The sequence below is a fragment of the Monopterus albus genome, unplaced genomic scaffold (genome assembly GCF_001952655.1).
Source record: "Monopterus albus unplaced genomic scaffold, M_albus_1.0 scaffold250.1, whole genome shotgun sequence".
Lineage (NCBI taxonomy): Eukaryota > Metazoa > Chordata > Actinopteri > Synbranchiformes > Synbranchidae > Monopterus > Monopterus albus.
The window spans coordinates 1,743,239-1,759,065 of record NW_018128130.1 but is presented as its reverse complement, the minus strand read 5'-3'; the positions used below and the strand labels follow the sequence as shown (position 1 = coordinate 1,759,065).

Here is a 15,827-nt window from a genome sequence, read left to right as displayed (position 1 = left end):
AAGCATTTGGAACAAATTTAAATACAACAACCTCGTGAGTACAATGGTGTATAAGAAACTGTCTGTGTGTCAAGATAAGCTCCAGTCATTTGTCAGCATGCATTAAGTTTTGAATGTTGCTTTTGGTTCTCTTGTTTGACTTTGCACCGCCTCCGGTCTGCCAGTCAAATCAACACACTAAACAAGCTGAGTCTGCCATGCCTGGCTGTGACCAGCCGTCAACTCCAAGGCAGATGGTCACATTGTTAGACCATAAGGCTTTTCAGTGCTGGAAATTCAACATTAAATTCCTCCTGAAATCAGAACAGGGCTTTGCTTGGTGCCCCTTCAGTAGACTACATGTTTCACCGGAAATATATAATGTAACAAAAGTTATATTGAAGAGGTGCTAATAAAGGTTTAACAGTAGTGAGTGTCAAGTACAGTTATGAAGTTTACACTGCCTGGTTTAAACTTTTCAACTTTAGTGTCCAGTTGTAAACATTTTTTTGGAAAAGTAATCAAAAAATAATTAAAAGCGTTATATTACATATTACCTTTTTAAGAGGGTAGCTAGTAATCTGTAACCCATTGCATTTAGAACGTAACCTCAACAGTCATTACAGTGTAATACAGTGTAAGCAATGTAGATGTACTGTACGTTGCAATGAATCAAGTTTCACAAAGATATACAGTTAGTGTTACCACAAGGATAAATGTTGTGTCTGTTTTTTCTATTTTATAACCATTTGATCCTGACAAAAGCAGCTGTAGGTGGGTAACATATCCACTGGCTGTGCACTCTGGTAGACCACAGTTTGACAATATAGTTTGACTGTATTATTTTATAAACAGTCAAGCGTTTATAAAATTACATGCAAATAACCCAGAGACCCCCATGGATCTCGATCACTGGATGCAGCACTAAGTGAATTAGGCTGTATAACTGCTGCTGGTTTCAGGACCACAGACTTTCTATCCTCCATACACAAATGCTGGTCAGTGACATAAGCAGACTGCTGAGTGAATATTTATGTGCAGTACTTCTACATAAACAGTTTTGTCATTGTCAGTCTAGGAATGGAAAACATAACTGGCAGAAGAAGAAGATGCAAGGAAAGAATCTTGTCATCAGATGAGGGAAGGAGTGTGGTGTAGAAGCAGCTCAATCAGGAGGGAATCTGGTTGTGGAGGCCTTTGTGAGTGAGGAGAAGGACTTTAAAAGGAATGTGCTGTGGGACAGGGAACCAGTGGATGTTCTGTAGCACAGGTGCAATGTGATCACAGGAGCGAGAATGTGTGAGGAAGCAAGCAGCAGAGTTCTGGATATACTGGAGTTTATGAAGGACTTTGGATGTGCCATAATGCTACTTTGAGTCTGGATGGGATGAAAGCGTGGAGGTTTCAGCAGCAGAGGAGAGTGACAGGCAGAGTTCTGTTTTTTAGTGGAGAAAGGCAGTCCTGGTGATTTGATTAACATGATGCTCAAAAGAGAGGTTGCTGTCAAAAAAAGGCTCCAAGATGAGTGAGGAAGGCGGCAGAGTGGAGTGACGCAGATGTTGCAAATGGATTTGGTGAGCGCTTTGAAATCAATGATTGTCATGTCAATTTTTCACAGTTCAGTTTTAGAAAACTGTCTCCTCCATGATTTAATTTCAGTGAGGCAGGTGGTGATGGATTTGGTGGAAAAGTGGAGCTGGACATCATTGGCATAGCAGTGGAAGCAGAGACCATGATGTGAAATGATGTTACCAACAGGGAACATTTAGTTAGGGAGCAGTGAGTGAGGTGCAGCTCGTCGTGCTGAAGAACTGTTGTCTGTCCGTGAGTTATGATGTCGAGAGGGCAGGCGAGGTTGAGTGTGGAGAGAAGAACGGAGTAGTTGATGGCATAGAATGTGGCAGTGAGGTTGAGGAGGATAACTCCTCATTTCCACCAGGTGCAGCTGTGTCGTGGCCACCAGAGGTGATTGGTGCCAGTCGATGCTTATTATTCATAGCTGCAACATGTTTCCGAAGTGTCCCAGATGCGACTCTCTGCTCCGATATGCATCTATTTTTGACAGATGCTGCTTCTGGGATATTTTCTACAAAAGTTCCACCCTTCAATCAGGTAGCACTTCCCCCAAAACATAGATATCTACAGTATGTGACAGATACAAAATAATTGTGAGGATTAATGTATTTTTAACAACAAAAGCACAGCCACAAATCTTTGGTCCGTGTTTCAAAATGACTAAAATTTAACCATTAACTTAACTGTAGTCTTTGTCTGTAGACTAGGCCTACAGCACAACAAAGCAGGAAATAAGAACAATAAACATATAGACAAAAAAGAAACCATTTAACTACAGTACAAAGTGTCTTATTTCTGTTTGGTAACAATATATTCTGTGTTTTGGCACTACATTGTCCATAATACTTCACATTATAATATTAAATCTTGCAATGGATGCAGGTTATATATCCTGTATTCTTGTTATGATCTGTTCGCACCAGTCAGTGCGAACGAGGAAAGAGGCGGACCCAGGTAGCCGACTTCGGTGCAAACAATGATTTATTATATATATAGTGATCAAAGGAGTGACCATACACACACAGAGGGAAATAGTGCGTAGTCCTGTCGATGAGTAGTAACCGGGTGTTGACCAACAGTAGGACGTGAGGAGATGGAGAGCTGGGCCGAGCTGCATAGGTGGGGTCACTCCTGGGCTGGTCGACGGTGATGGTGGTACTGAAGGTAGAGACAGAGAGATGGAGGCAATAGTGGAATAGATAGGCGACTGTGCATTGACTTGCCTGGGAGGAGAGAGTGGAGCCACGGTCCGGAGGAACAGTCCTTCGGGGAAACACAAAACAGTAGCTTGGCTAGGGGATAAGGACATACAAAAACAATGAAAACGCATGAGCAAAGTTGGCCTAGTGACTAGAAAGAACTGGCAAGTGACTGAGGAGTGAAACCGGGTAATATAGTGAGTGACCTAATCAAGTGCAGCTGGTGATAAGGGAGTGAGGAACAGGTGAACGTGATTAGTGTTAATGGGCAAGAGACAGTAGGAAAGGTGAGGGAGGCAGAGCGGCCGAGCAAACCTGACAATTCTTCATCTAATGCCATTCACATTTTTGTGGATCTGCACCACGGACAGTCATGCTGCATTTGCTGCTAGCAGTTATTGTTTGCACTGTAAATATGGATGTATAGACACTAAATACTGGAGTAATTTTGATACTGAAGAAAATATGTAAATGTGATCCAGATCCAAATCAGAACAGTAGCTCAATGAAAGCGATCAAGCTTAGCGTGAAACACGAACAGCATGTTGGATAAATGGAAGTGTCAGGGTCTGCATTCAGGCCCCCCTGCCCTCTCCCTTGTTGTTCATTAGGAGCCGCAGACTGTAATCAGCTCCTGACATTTATTAGGTGCTGCACAGTCAGCCGGACGAGATTGCATTTGCGCTCTTACAGTACTTCCAGTGTCCCTGCGGTCTGGCAAGCTGGCTGGAATGAGGTGTTTGCTCCATGTTAGCCAGCAAAATGAATAGTTTGATTAGTTTCCTTTCACCTTGTTCAGTGTGTCAGAGTAGCTACATCCCACATTATTCAAATCAGGACCCACAGTGTGTGAAGGGTGAACTCCATAGTAGGGGTGCACGATATTGACAGAAAAATTCTATCAGGATATTTTCTGGGATTTTGTCAATAATCATAGCAGATGATATTTGGCATCATTCAACAGAATATTAATAGTTGCTTACTAATAATTTTAATGGAAACAGCATTTAAGGAAAACCAGTCTTATTTATTTACTTAAAACTGAAGCATGAAGTACAACAATACACAAACACTGAAATTACATTTGCAGAATGATTCTGCTGTTTGTTGAGTGTGTCATTGTGCTGGTACCTTAGCTGCTTTAGTTCGGCCACGGTAGGTCAAACAGGTGGAATTGCACTGGTAAATATTTGACTTGTAAATGAATCCATGCTTTTCCTTTATTCTAATTTAAAATAATGAGCAGGTTAAGTGCTTGACAGTCTATCCATGATATAAGACACCTGAGAGCCATACTAGAAAAACACACACAAAGTACAGTAAGTTGTGTCGGGTTCAGGCAGAAATGTGCAGCCCGATCCATACTCTGCACAGAAGCACAAAGACAAAATATATAATGCCAAGCTCGTACATATGGCTCCTCCCACAGCCACCGGAATGTACAGGCTCACCTCACCCCCAGCTGCAAGGATAGGATGAGCCCACCCACTTTATATCTCACGCCATAGAAAAACAACTACAGAAGCACCCAAAACTCTCTCGCAAAGTCTAAGCACCCAAACACATTTACCAAAGCCTCTGTCCTTGTCACAGTGAAAAACAAACTAACTTCTTGTCTCCTCTCTCTATCACAAACACAGTCAGTTATTCACAGTTACTCAGAGAAAAGCAGCGGTAGGAAATCAGCCGCAACACAATCAGTGATAAAACAATAAAGCAAGAAGTTTGGAGCAACATAAAATTAATTTTCATGACATAAGAGGAATTTTTTAAAATATTTTTCTCCAATTGTACAGTGTCCTGATCTGTTGAAACAGAGTGGATCAAATATTACAGTGGTCCTCCTCCTGGGAAACAGCAGCAAACACTTTTTGTGTTGTCATTTCCTACTGTTGAAAGTCATTTAAAAATGATCCAGCAGCTGAAGTAAAAACAACAAAAACAAAAAAGTAAAAACTGCTCTCTCTCTGTTTCTCTCTGTCTCAGCCTCTCGCTGTTCTCTCATGTACGTTTACTTTCATGCTTTTGAAACTTGCCATTCAAAAATAATTAGATTATATTAGATTCAACATTATTGTCATTACCCATGTACAAGTACAAGGCAACAAAATGCAGTGCATTACTTTTGACTGAACAATATAAAACTCCCATCAGGTAAATGAAAGGTGACCATATGTTGATGATCATAGATCAGAAATAAAGATGCACAAATGTAAAACATAAAAATCCTATCTCTGTTTTTCCTGAGTGTTCAGACATCATTTTGGTAACCCTTGAAAGGTTCAAGTCTACAGTGTCACACACTTACAGCTTGCCTGTGTGTGCTACTGATGATATATTATTAACAAAAAAAAAAATATTCACTTTAGAACCCCTAGTGATTAAACTGCGTTAAACACAGGAATAGCAGGCCTCAGTACATTCTGTTTACAGATGGGACAGCAGAGCTCATGCTGATGTCAGCAGCTACACAACCAATGCATGTTACACTCCTCTGTTTCCATTTTTATATATACTATATGTAATTATATTTAATAAATTGTGACAGATCTGTAAGGCAGTGCAGTTGCACAGCAGCAGCATCAGCCTTAATTTTACCAACTTAATATGAAATGTCTTTCCCAGACTTTTAAATACAAATGCCAGTGCCTGTAAATTGTCATTCTAGCCAAGATGTTTTTTATTTAATATTAAAAAGACAGAATCTGTTCCATACACTGTTTATTTAAGGCTTCTCTGGATTGTGTCTGTGATAAAAGAAGCGGTTCCACAGGTACCAGGTGGTGAGTCTGATAAACAGGGCTGCGGCTGCTCACAGAGTCATTGCATTGTCTTTAGAGCAAGCCGGAAGATGTTAGGAGCTTGTTCATGACTTATATCTGAAAATACTATATGTTCCTATAAACTGGCAGCTCCCCTACAACAGAACCACCTTGACTGCATCAGAAAAGGTCCCAGCAGAGCTCACGCTTGTTTTCATTGCTGTTTCTCTGCAGTCGTGCAAATGATTTATTTTTATTTTTATGTTCTTAGTGATTTGGCTGCTATTTTTGGCAACTGTGTTCTGTCTCTTGGACCAAAATGCTTCCCCTAGCAGTGGAACCGCCCTGACTTTGTGCCAAGCAAGGTAAAAACATAATGATAATGTTTTTGTTTTGAAACGTGGGGGCTATAATAAAATGTGTACTATAGCCAAAGATGTTGGCCTTTTTGTTTCTAGACTGTAAATTTGAGCCCCAGATGTCATGAAAACTAGGACAGCACTCACTTTTTGTTCTGCTGCTTGGCCATCCTTCTTTTTCTTTCTTTCTTTTTTTATTATATCATGAAAATTTGAAACTTCAAGTCAAATATGCAGCTCATCTAGACTGCTGCTATTGCTTTTGGTATTTGAGGCATATCTGTGTGATTTTATATGATTTTTTTAAATGATAAATTTATAATGAGGGTCTATGGAATAAAAGATGCAGCTCTGCATAAACATAGTCAGCTTTCAAAGGAACTAACTTGACATTTGCAGCTAAAGTTTGTTTGAAATCTGCTGAGAAAACGTCTTATTGTCAAGGTTGTTGTAAGTGTTATATGTTTGGAGTATTGTACAATTAAAGTGGTTTTACGGCAGTTTTGAGGTTTCTTCAGTGACTTATATGGCCCGTCAAAATGAGAAACTGGTTTTTCCAGGCCAGAAAAGAAATTGTATTCAGTGCTCAGTTCCACAGTATTAGCTCCGGGTTCTCAGAATCTGAAAACCTCAGGAGTTACCATCTAATGCAGAATTGATTGGTAAAGAACTGTCAAATTCTCATTTGCTGCAATAGAAACCAAAGGATACCTCCCCATCCCTTCACTCAGTGGTTAACATTCTGTACGTGTCTTGGGTTCAGTGCTACAGTTCCCTAGGTTTGGAGTTTGATTCACTGCTCTGTCCTCTGGTCAATGAGGACTGACGTTTTCTGTACAGGTACATGGTTTTCACTTGTGTATCTGCTGCTCATATGGCCATTATGCTTTTGCCCACTGTTCTTTTTCTTTGACATAAATATTGATGAGGTAGTTTCTCTTTAAATTTCCCTTTCTGCAACATGCAGATTCCCCTTTAGTTTTCACATGGTCTAACCAAAACATATATTCTCATCTTCAACTACGTGTGCTGAAACAGTCCAAGCTTGGTCATTTGATATTTTTTGGTTATTTTCCAATGAAATTCATGTACACACCATAAAGTTTATGAATCCAGACCCCAGTTTAGTGAATTCATCTGTGACATAGACCTCCATTGTTTTTGAAAACACAAATGGCATCACTTTTTACAGTCTGTGAAGTAAAAAAGAGTTAAGCTCTGTTTACACCAGCTTGTCTCGTTATGTGTAGCGTGAGAAGCTAGCAGAGTAGTGTAAACCTTTTGTAAAAAGATGGGCTTCACATATGTCATGAAGAATCAACAAATCACTCAGTGCACAGTGTGGCTCACTGGTGTATTTCTAGCTGCGTTTCCTCTGTTGAAACCTAACGAGTGGTACTCATCGTGCTGCCCTTAACCGTCACCTGGCATAACCTCCTGCGCTGATACAGAATGTACATCAAACCCTGCAGCTTTTCAGATGATGGTTTCAGAGCTCCTGTGAAAGAGTACTTGCTCGACAATCTTTAAACTCTGCAGCACATGGAAGTGTGAGGGGCTGTGCTGATGAATGCTGATGAGTCTCAGTTGCTTTCTGCCCAGATCTGTTGTTAATTAATGTTTAACTCTGCTGGCATGAACAAGAGGCCTCGCATATCAACCTGTAGATTGATATGATCTGTGTTGAAACAAAGTTCACACATAATGTGTGTTTTCACTGAGACTATCTGCAGCTCTTTTCATTAACATTAAAACATAGTAGAGGAGCAGGCAAACAGCACTTTGCTGTGGATTTGAGGCTAAGTCAATTGGTCATATTGTATAATAAGTAACATTTATTTCTGTTTTGTTGTGACTGTCACATTGCAGCTGTTTGGTTGCTAAACAAGGTGCTGGAAGTGTTATGAGAAGCTTTTTTAATAGCAGTGAGGGAGGATCATGTTATTCCTAAAATTAAATGCAGTGTGTGACATGATGGTCAGACGGCCATTATTCTGTATATTAAAGGCTCCCTAAGGGGATGTTGAGGTTAGTGTGTCTCTAAATAATCTAAATTAAAATGCAATGTTGTTCCTGCATCCTCTTTTAGCACATATCAAGGTGTTGTTTAGCATCAGCCAATGCCATATTCAACTACTTCCTGGTATAGATCACAGCAGTACAAGGCCAGATTTTGAAGTTATTCTTACCTACTGTCTTAGGCAGAATGGTGCTTTGAGCAACATGCTAACACACTCACAATTACAGTGCTAATATAAGGTTAACCACCTTTATTGGCCAAGTATGTTACACATAAGGAATTTGTTTCTGGTACAGAACTGAGGCAGCCATCTGCGGCGCCAACTCAGCATTTTAAAATGACTAATCAGCGATGACACAAAGTACAGCTGAGGCTGAAGAGACTGTCTTTGCTGTAATTTTAAACCAAAGTATTGAACAAATTAAGACTAGATGAAAAGTTGAGGGTTCAATGACAATGAATGTATCCAGTAGGCTAGTTGTTGAGACATTTTTAGTCCGGCTCATCCCTAAACCCTGTTGCTAATGTGGCTAAATAGCTAATGCAGTGTCTACACCACAAACATAGCATTTTCAGCACGTAACATCTGGTGTGCAAGCTCATCAGAGGCTGTCTAAACTGGGTGTCTGTTCACTCACACATTGGTGGATTTTGTGGAACATTTTAATTGTGTAGCTCTGAAAAAAATACTTGAAGCGTAATGCCCTGGTTCAGACTACACATATATTTTGTCTGATATTATGGTCACTAAGTTAGATTACATGATTATAGAGTCATAAATACTTGGACGGGAGATATGGCAGACTATACGTTAGTACCCAACAGATGACAGCCTGCCGTCGTTAATGACTTGGAGGGACTGGGAGAATGTAAACACAGAACAGCCTCTGTGGTCTGTGTGTGTGATACTGGCTGCTTGTGTTCGAAAGCAAAAAAATAAAAATAAATAAAAGTCACACACACTCCTAGCAGTCTTCTATGACACCTCTTATTGACCTAATCCAAACAGTCTAAACTTGAAGTTGGCTTAATTGTTGACACTGCTTCAGAGACCAGTGTTTGTTTGTGTCTTTGTTACGGCAAGCCGCACACCAACAGAGTGACTGGACTCAGGAATAGGCAGGTCTCAAACCCAGGTCAGAGAAAGATATTTATTCGACAGAGTATGGAAAGAAAAGGAGGTGGCGAGGATCAGACGCGGAGCTGCCGGTGTGGGTCTCGGGCAGTTGGGGCCGCTGAAATGACTGGACCACTGGAGGAGCTGCCCGGGGTCGAAGGAGAGGTTTGGCACTGCGTATAGAGCAAAGAAGGAGATTAGGAGAGGGGACAACAGGCAGACAAGGGTGTGATGATGTAGAGCACAACGCAGGTGACCTGCGTATAGGGGAAATGCTGGCTCTGGGCAGGAGAGCGTGCTTGGATCCCAGTGCCGAGGTATGCAGACAGGAGCAAGCGTCCACACTTCTCTGGCCCAGGTACTTGACACGGACCCCAAACAACGATCGGCGGCAAGGTCCACTGAGATATAGGTGGCAGCAGGTAACAGTTCAAACAAGAAGATAAAGCCCTCTTCCGTAATCAGTTCAGAAAAATAAAACATAAAGCACTTCTCGGTAATCGGTTCAGAAAAAACATAAGATACTCCTTGGTAATTAGTTCAGAAGAAACAGAAGATACTCCTCGGTAATTAGTTCAGAAAAAACAGAAGATACTCCTCGGTAATGAGTTCAGAAAAAACATAAGATACTCCTCAGTAATCAGTTCGAAATAACATAAGATACTCCTCGGTAGTCAGTTCAGAAAAAACGTAAACAAGACAGAGAAACTCACTCAGGTCGACACAGTGGATCACATCAATATACCAGGGTAGGTCAATATTAGTGGACATCAGGATCCAGGACGTGAAACACGCGAATTCGCCGGCAGAAGACTGAGAGATCATCTGGCAACGAGGACACACCAGTGCTGTGCTTAAGTATGGTTCTACTAATTGAGCGCAGGTGTGACTTGCTGCCGGGAGCGTGCTCCTACGTGAGCAGGGGTGGAGTCGCTTGTAGCCACGGTATCAGCTGCCGAGGTGCCAGGGACGGCCTGATCCGTGGACAGTCTTGTTGCTTTTCTTCTTTTGTCTCTCCTTTATCCACTCACCCCAACCGGTCGAGGCAGAAGGCTGCCCACCAAGAGCCAGGGTCTGTCGGAGGTTTCTTCCTTAAAGGGAGTTTTTCCTCCCCACTGTCGCCAAGTCCTTGCTCAAGGGGGATTTGTTGGGTTTTCTTTATGTAATAATAGTGATAATAGTAAGGTCTAGGCCTTACTTTGTAAAGTGTCCTGAGATGACTTTTGTTGTGATTTGGCGCTATACAAATAAAATTGATTTGGTTTGATTTGATTTAATTGTTGACACTGCTTCAGAGAGAAAGGGGTGGGGTGAGCTGGAGCAAACATCAATCAAGTGTCACATATGCTTGAAAGGAATCAACCACATCATCTATCATCTAAAGGACAATGAAGATGACAGTGGACTTCAGGAGGAGCCACCCTCACCTTACTCAGCAGCACTGTATCAGCAGTAGATCTAACCCATCTTTGGGTTGCATGAAGGCAGCAGCAAATGTGTTGTTGTGCATCCTTCACGGAGAAATTTGGTAGTATTTTAAGATTACAGTAAAACTGAAAACTAGCTCGCTAGCTAGCTCTGTAGTGTAGCTACTGCGCAAGGCTGGCTGGGAAAGTCAGTAAACTAATGTGAGCTCTATCACTGTTGTCACAAGTTGGCTCTTAGCCAGCGACAAAAAGGAAAGTCTAAACCAGGTTTTAATGCCAATTAAGGTGATTTATTACCAACATAAAACAACAACAACAAAACCATAGACATGGGGTATGAGAATCAGTCAGATCAGTGCAAGCACATGCAGCATATGGATGAGTGGAGTAATGTATGTATTCATGTTGTCAATGTGAAAATAGAACAAACCCAAACCCAGGTGATGTGGATCCCGTAGGGAGAGAGGAGGAAGAGAGACTGAACAGTCAGTGAAGGCTGTCTTAAATAGTCTCAACTGAGGCTTACACGTGTCACCATATGACCATGCTACCTGTATACTGTTGCAGGCAGAGCAGCAAAAGAACAGGAAGGGGTGGGGCCATAACAATGTGATACCTGGGATCTGGACACCACTCCTGTCTATCCACCTAGCAACTCTACACTCTCTAGCCAACAAAATGGACAAACTCGTTCTTGTCAACTAGACTAACTCTGACTTCTCACTCTCTGCTGCTCTATGCTTCACGAAGACTTGGCTCAGTGATTCCATCAGACAGCACAATACAAATATTGGGGTTCCAGGTACACAGAGCAGATCATGTGATGGAGTTATCCGGGAAAACAGGAGGAGGTGGAATCTGCTTCTACATAAATGAAGGTTGGTGTTAAGATGTCACAGTGTTAGAAAGAACTTGCAACATGGACTTAGAGACTCCCTTCGTCAACTGTGATCCATTTTATTCTCCCAGACAATTTTTATTATTCATTCTGGTCAGAGTGTTTATAAGATCGAGGGTCCATGCTGGCACACTACAGCACCTGACCAGCCAGAAAACTGGCATGGAAATGAAACATCCCTGACTCTCCACCTAGAACAATTTCTAGGGTATTTTGACAACAAGCTGCCAAAATACAGACAGCACGTCAGTTGTCCCACCAGAGACAAAAATACACTGGACCACTGCTGCATGGTAATAAGAGATGCCTATGTCCCCTGCAGCCCTTGGTCTGTGTGATCATTGCACCACAGACATCCCCCTCCAGTGCTCTCCCCACTGCTGCTTTCCCTCTACACCCACAACTGCACCTCAGGGAACCCGTCCATCAAACTCATGAAGCTTGCAGATGACACAATGGTCATCAGTCTCATCTGAGACAGTGACAAGTCTGCGTACTAACCAAAGGTTGCACAGCTGGCGCTGTGGTGTACAACCTGGAGCTGAACACACTCAAAACAGTGGAGATGACAGTGGACCTCAGGAGGAGCCACCTTCACCTTACTCAGCAGCACTGTATAAGCAGTAGAGTCCTTCAAAGTGCTGGGCTCCACCATCTCCCAGGACCTGAAGTGGACGTCCAACATCAGCACCATACATAAGAAGGCACAGCAGAGGATGTACTTCCTGCACCAGCTAAGGAAGTTCAACCTGCCCCAGGAGCTGCTGATACAGTTCTACAGAAGAATCATTGAGTCTGTTCTCTGCACCTCCATCACTGTTTGGTTTGGCTCAGCAATCAAACAGGACAGGAACAGACTCCAGTGAACAGTTAGGACTGCAGAGAGAACCATTGGTACCAGCCTGCCCTCCGTGGAGGACCTGTACACCACACGGGTCAAAAGGAGGGTGGAGAAGATCAATGCAGACCCCTCACACCCTGGACACAATCTGTTTGAACTCCTCCCCCGGACGGTGTTACAGGTCACTGTACACCAAGACAACCAGGCACAGGGACAGTTTCTTCCCCCATGTCATTACGCTGATGAACATTTAACCCATGACTGGGCACAGTGATCACCCCAGTGCAATAAACTGTAAACTTAACCATTGTATATATCCGTCTGAAAGCTCTTCTGGCACAATGTACATAGATGTACATATACTGTATTTATAAAAGCTATTTCTCTTTTCCTCTTTCCTTTCCTAATTTTGATTGCAAACATTACCTTTCCTATTTGAATGGACATGTTGTTTATTCTTATTCTTATTGTTCTTCTTTTTATTTTTATCCTCATTGTTATTTTCTATTCCTGTTGCCTTACAACACATTGAGAGCCTCTGTGCTGGAGGCAAATTTCTCTATGTTCAGACATACTTGGCCATTAAAGATTATTCTGATTCTGATATTTAATGAATATGGTTCAGTCCAGTATGCAAAATATTTTGTGAACAGAAGGGCGATCTTTGTTCCTGTTGATCAGTGAAAAAAATTCTGATACACTGGACTTTGTTGAGATGTTGAGGTTTCCCAGATGCAGCATCAGCCGTTGTTTACTATGACACACTATACAAGATAAAATAATCAACTGTCATGTCTGACACTGTTTTTCAGTTCCTATGTCCTATGACATGACATGAGTCTGACACTGTTTTTCAGTCTGACACTGTTTTTCAGTTCTCTTGTCAGAATTAGCTCCATTATACTATCTCCACTTCTGCTATGGTGATGGACAGGTTGACAGATGGAGTCAGACAGACTGTGGACAGTGAGGTTTGTGGATGACATTGTGATCTGTAGTGAGAGCAGAGAGCAGGTGGAGAAATACCTGGAAAGGTGGAGGTCTGCTCTGGAAAGAAGAGGAATGAAAGTCAGTCGTGGTAAGACGGAATACATGTGTATGAACGAGAGGGAGGGAAGTGGAACAGTGAGGTTACAGGGGGCTGAGGTCAAGAAGGTGCAGGAGTTTAAGTATTTGGGGTCAACAGTCCAGTGTGATGGGGAGTGTAGGAAAGAGGGGAAGAGGCGAGTGCAGGCGGGTTGGAGTGGGTGGAGAAAGGTGTCAGGAGTGTTGTGTGACAGAAGAGTGTCAGCAAGAATCCAAGGAAAGGTGTACAAGACAGTAGTGAGACCAGCTATGCTGTATGGGTTAGAGACTGTAGCAGTGAGGAAAAGACAAGAGGCAGAGATGGAGGTAGCAGAGATGAGGATGTTGAGGTTCTCTTTAGGAGTGACCAGGATGGACAGGATTAGGAATGAGCACATCAGAGGGACAGCTCAGGTCGGCTGTTTTGGGGACAAGGTCAGAGAGGCCAGATTGAGATGGTTTGGACATGTGCAGAGGAGGGATAGTGGTTATATTGGTAGAAGGATGTTGGAGATGGAGCTGCCAGGCAAGAGGTCAAGAGGAAGGCCAAAGAGGAGATACATGGATGTGCTAAAAAGAGGACATGAAGTTAATTGGGGTGAGAGTAGAGGATAGAGTTAGGTGGAAACAGATGATTCGCTGTGGCGACCCCTAACAGGAACAGCCGAAAGAAGAAGAAGAAGATGTCCTATGACCCTTGGGTCAGCCTGTTATTGGGCTTTAATCGTGTAGTCTGTACTGAGCATAAAAATACATTCAGGTCGCAGCTACACACATAAAGTGCAAGTGATACCCAAGCCAAAAGGCAAGCAGTGTAGACAGCTGGATTAATTAATAAAGGATTGTGACACGCCCATGTTACATGTGTTATCAAAAACACAGCTGAAATGTTTTTGGTGTTGACATGGCGTAAGAGTAATGACAACAAAGCAAACTGAAAGGAAGGATGATTGTGGTTGATCTTAGTGACAAGATGGATGCATAATCTTTCCTCCTCCCAAGTGAAACTACATCAGCAAGTGGTCAATAGAAGTAGTGTCTACAGAATCTTCCTTTTTCATACAGAAGGGTTTGGGAATATATTTGACCTGAAGCACAGAAGAAGGTTGTTTGCTGGTACCTCAATAACTCATTAAGTGTAAAATGTGACCCATATCAAATCAAATCAAATTTTATTTGTATATCGCCAAATGTAGTATTTAATCACAAAATGTTAAATAAAACTCAGAAAGAATTACTTGATTGTTGTCACTGTTGAATGGTGGGAAATCTTGAAGATGGGCAAATCTGTACTTGTATCATACATAGTAAGTGGCTCAATTATATTTTGATCCCTGAATAATTTGTATTGGTCAGGAATGGGATGAATGAAAGTCTACAAAAACACGGAAATCTTGTACTGCTGGTAGTCCATCACCCATGTGCTTGTTGGTTTATGGATAACTGTTAGCTAGCTAGCTAAGCAGCTATTTTTCCAACTGAACATCTGAAGTGCACGTTATTCACCTTCTATATTTTTTTGTTGCAGTTACCAAAATGTTTTCAGGGGCAGTACAACCTTTTGTGCTGGTCCATAAAGTCCATGGCTCAACTTTTATAAACAGGTCCTTTATCTTCATTCTTTTAGTACAAGGCAGAGGTGGGAACACATCCCACTGTCATGATTCAGTTTTGCTGCTTCCTGTCAGAATTTTATTTTGACCTTACTTCCTGTTTTGTTTCACCTCTGTTTCAGTCTTTTTTTCTTTTACTAATCACTCACATTAGGTTCATCTGCTCCCGATTGTTTGCACCTGTTTGCACCGCATTATAAGCAGCCTTCACCCACCAGTCCCTGCCAGATTGTTCTAGACGCCAGCTCTGACTCTCCAGCATTGTTCGGTTTTGGTATTTTGTGTTTTGACCCAGATTGTTTCCTCTGACTATTCTGTTCTGCCTTGCCCTCTTGCTTTGGACCGCCACTGCATATGATTATCGGACTTCCCTTTGGACTACGTATTTTGGATTCCTCTGCTGTATGTGTTTGCTGGCTCTGATCTCGTACTGTTTATACCGACCTGTGAGTTTTGTGTTTCACCGTGTCTTGTATGGCTTTTGTTTAGCGTTAGTTCTCTTATTAAAGAGATGGTTTTGTTTTACATTTCCTTGTCTGGCCTTTTAATTGAGTTCACCAACATTTTCGGCAGCATCATGCACCGATTCCTGACAGTACAATAAGTAACGGGGGCGGTCAGCCCCGGCCCATCACTACCCCTGCCATACACACCCACCATTACACACATAACCATGGAACCCCGCGGACACACCCGATCATGTAGCAGAGCTGGCGCAGAAAATTGGCACACTCTGCCACCAGCTCTATGACCTTCAGCTCATGGAGACCTACCTGAGCCCAGCAGAAGCACAGGGCATTTACCAACAGTTAAAGGCTCAGATGGCATCTCCACTCTCCCGCCCCGCACAGAGCCCCTCTCCCTTCAAGGGCTATCTGCCCTGAGGGTCCATGGAAATGGCGGACCAGGAGGAGACCGTCGACTGGGGCCGCTGTTCCTGTACCCAGTCTCCAGTGGTGGCAGCCCCCCCGT

The 15,827-nt window shown here is 42.4% G+C and overlaps 1 protein-coding gene across 10 annotated transcripts in view; it reads left to right on the top strand.

The window, feature by feature from the left end:
- The window catches only part of ptprfa (protein tyrosine phosphatase receptor type Fa), a 562,000-nt gene that overhangs the window by 23,598 nt on the left and 522,575 nt on the right, over nucleotides 1-15,827 (top strand). The window contains exon 1 of one of the 10 annotated variants that reach the window (XM_020620915.1): nucleotides 5,861-5,880. The exons of the other annotated variants lie outside the window; for them this stretch is intronic. The gene's annotated coding sequence lies outside the window, so the exon portion shown is untranslated. Of the gene's footprint in view, nucleotides 1-5,860; nucleotides 5,881-15,827 lie in introns of those variants that run through there. 10 annotated transcript variants of the gene reach the window in all.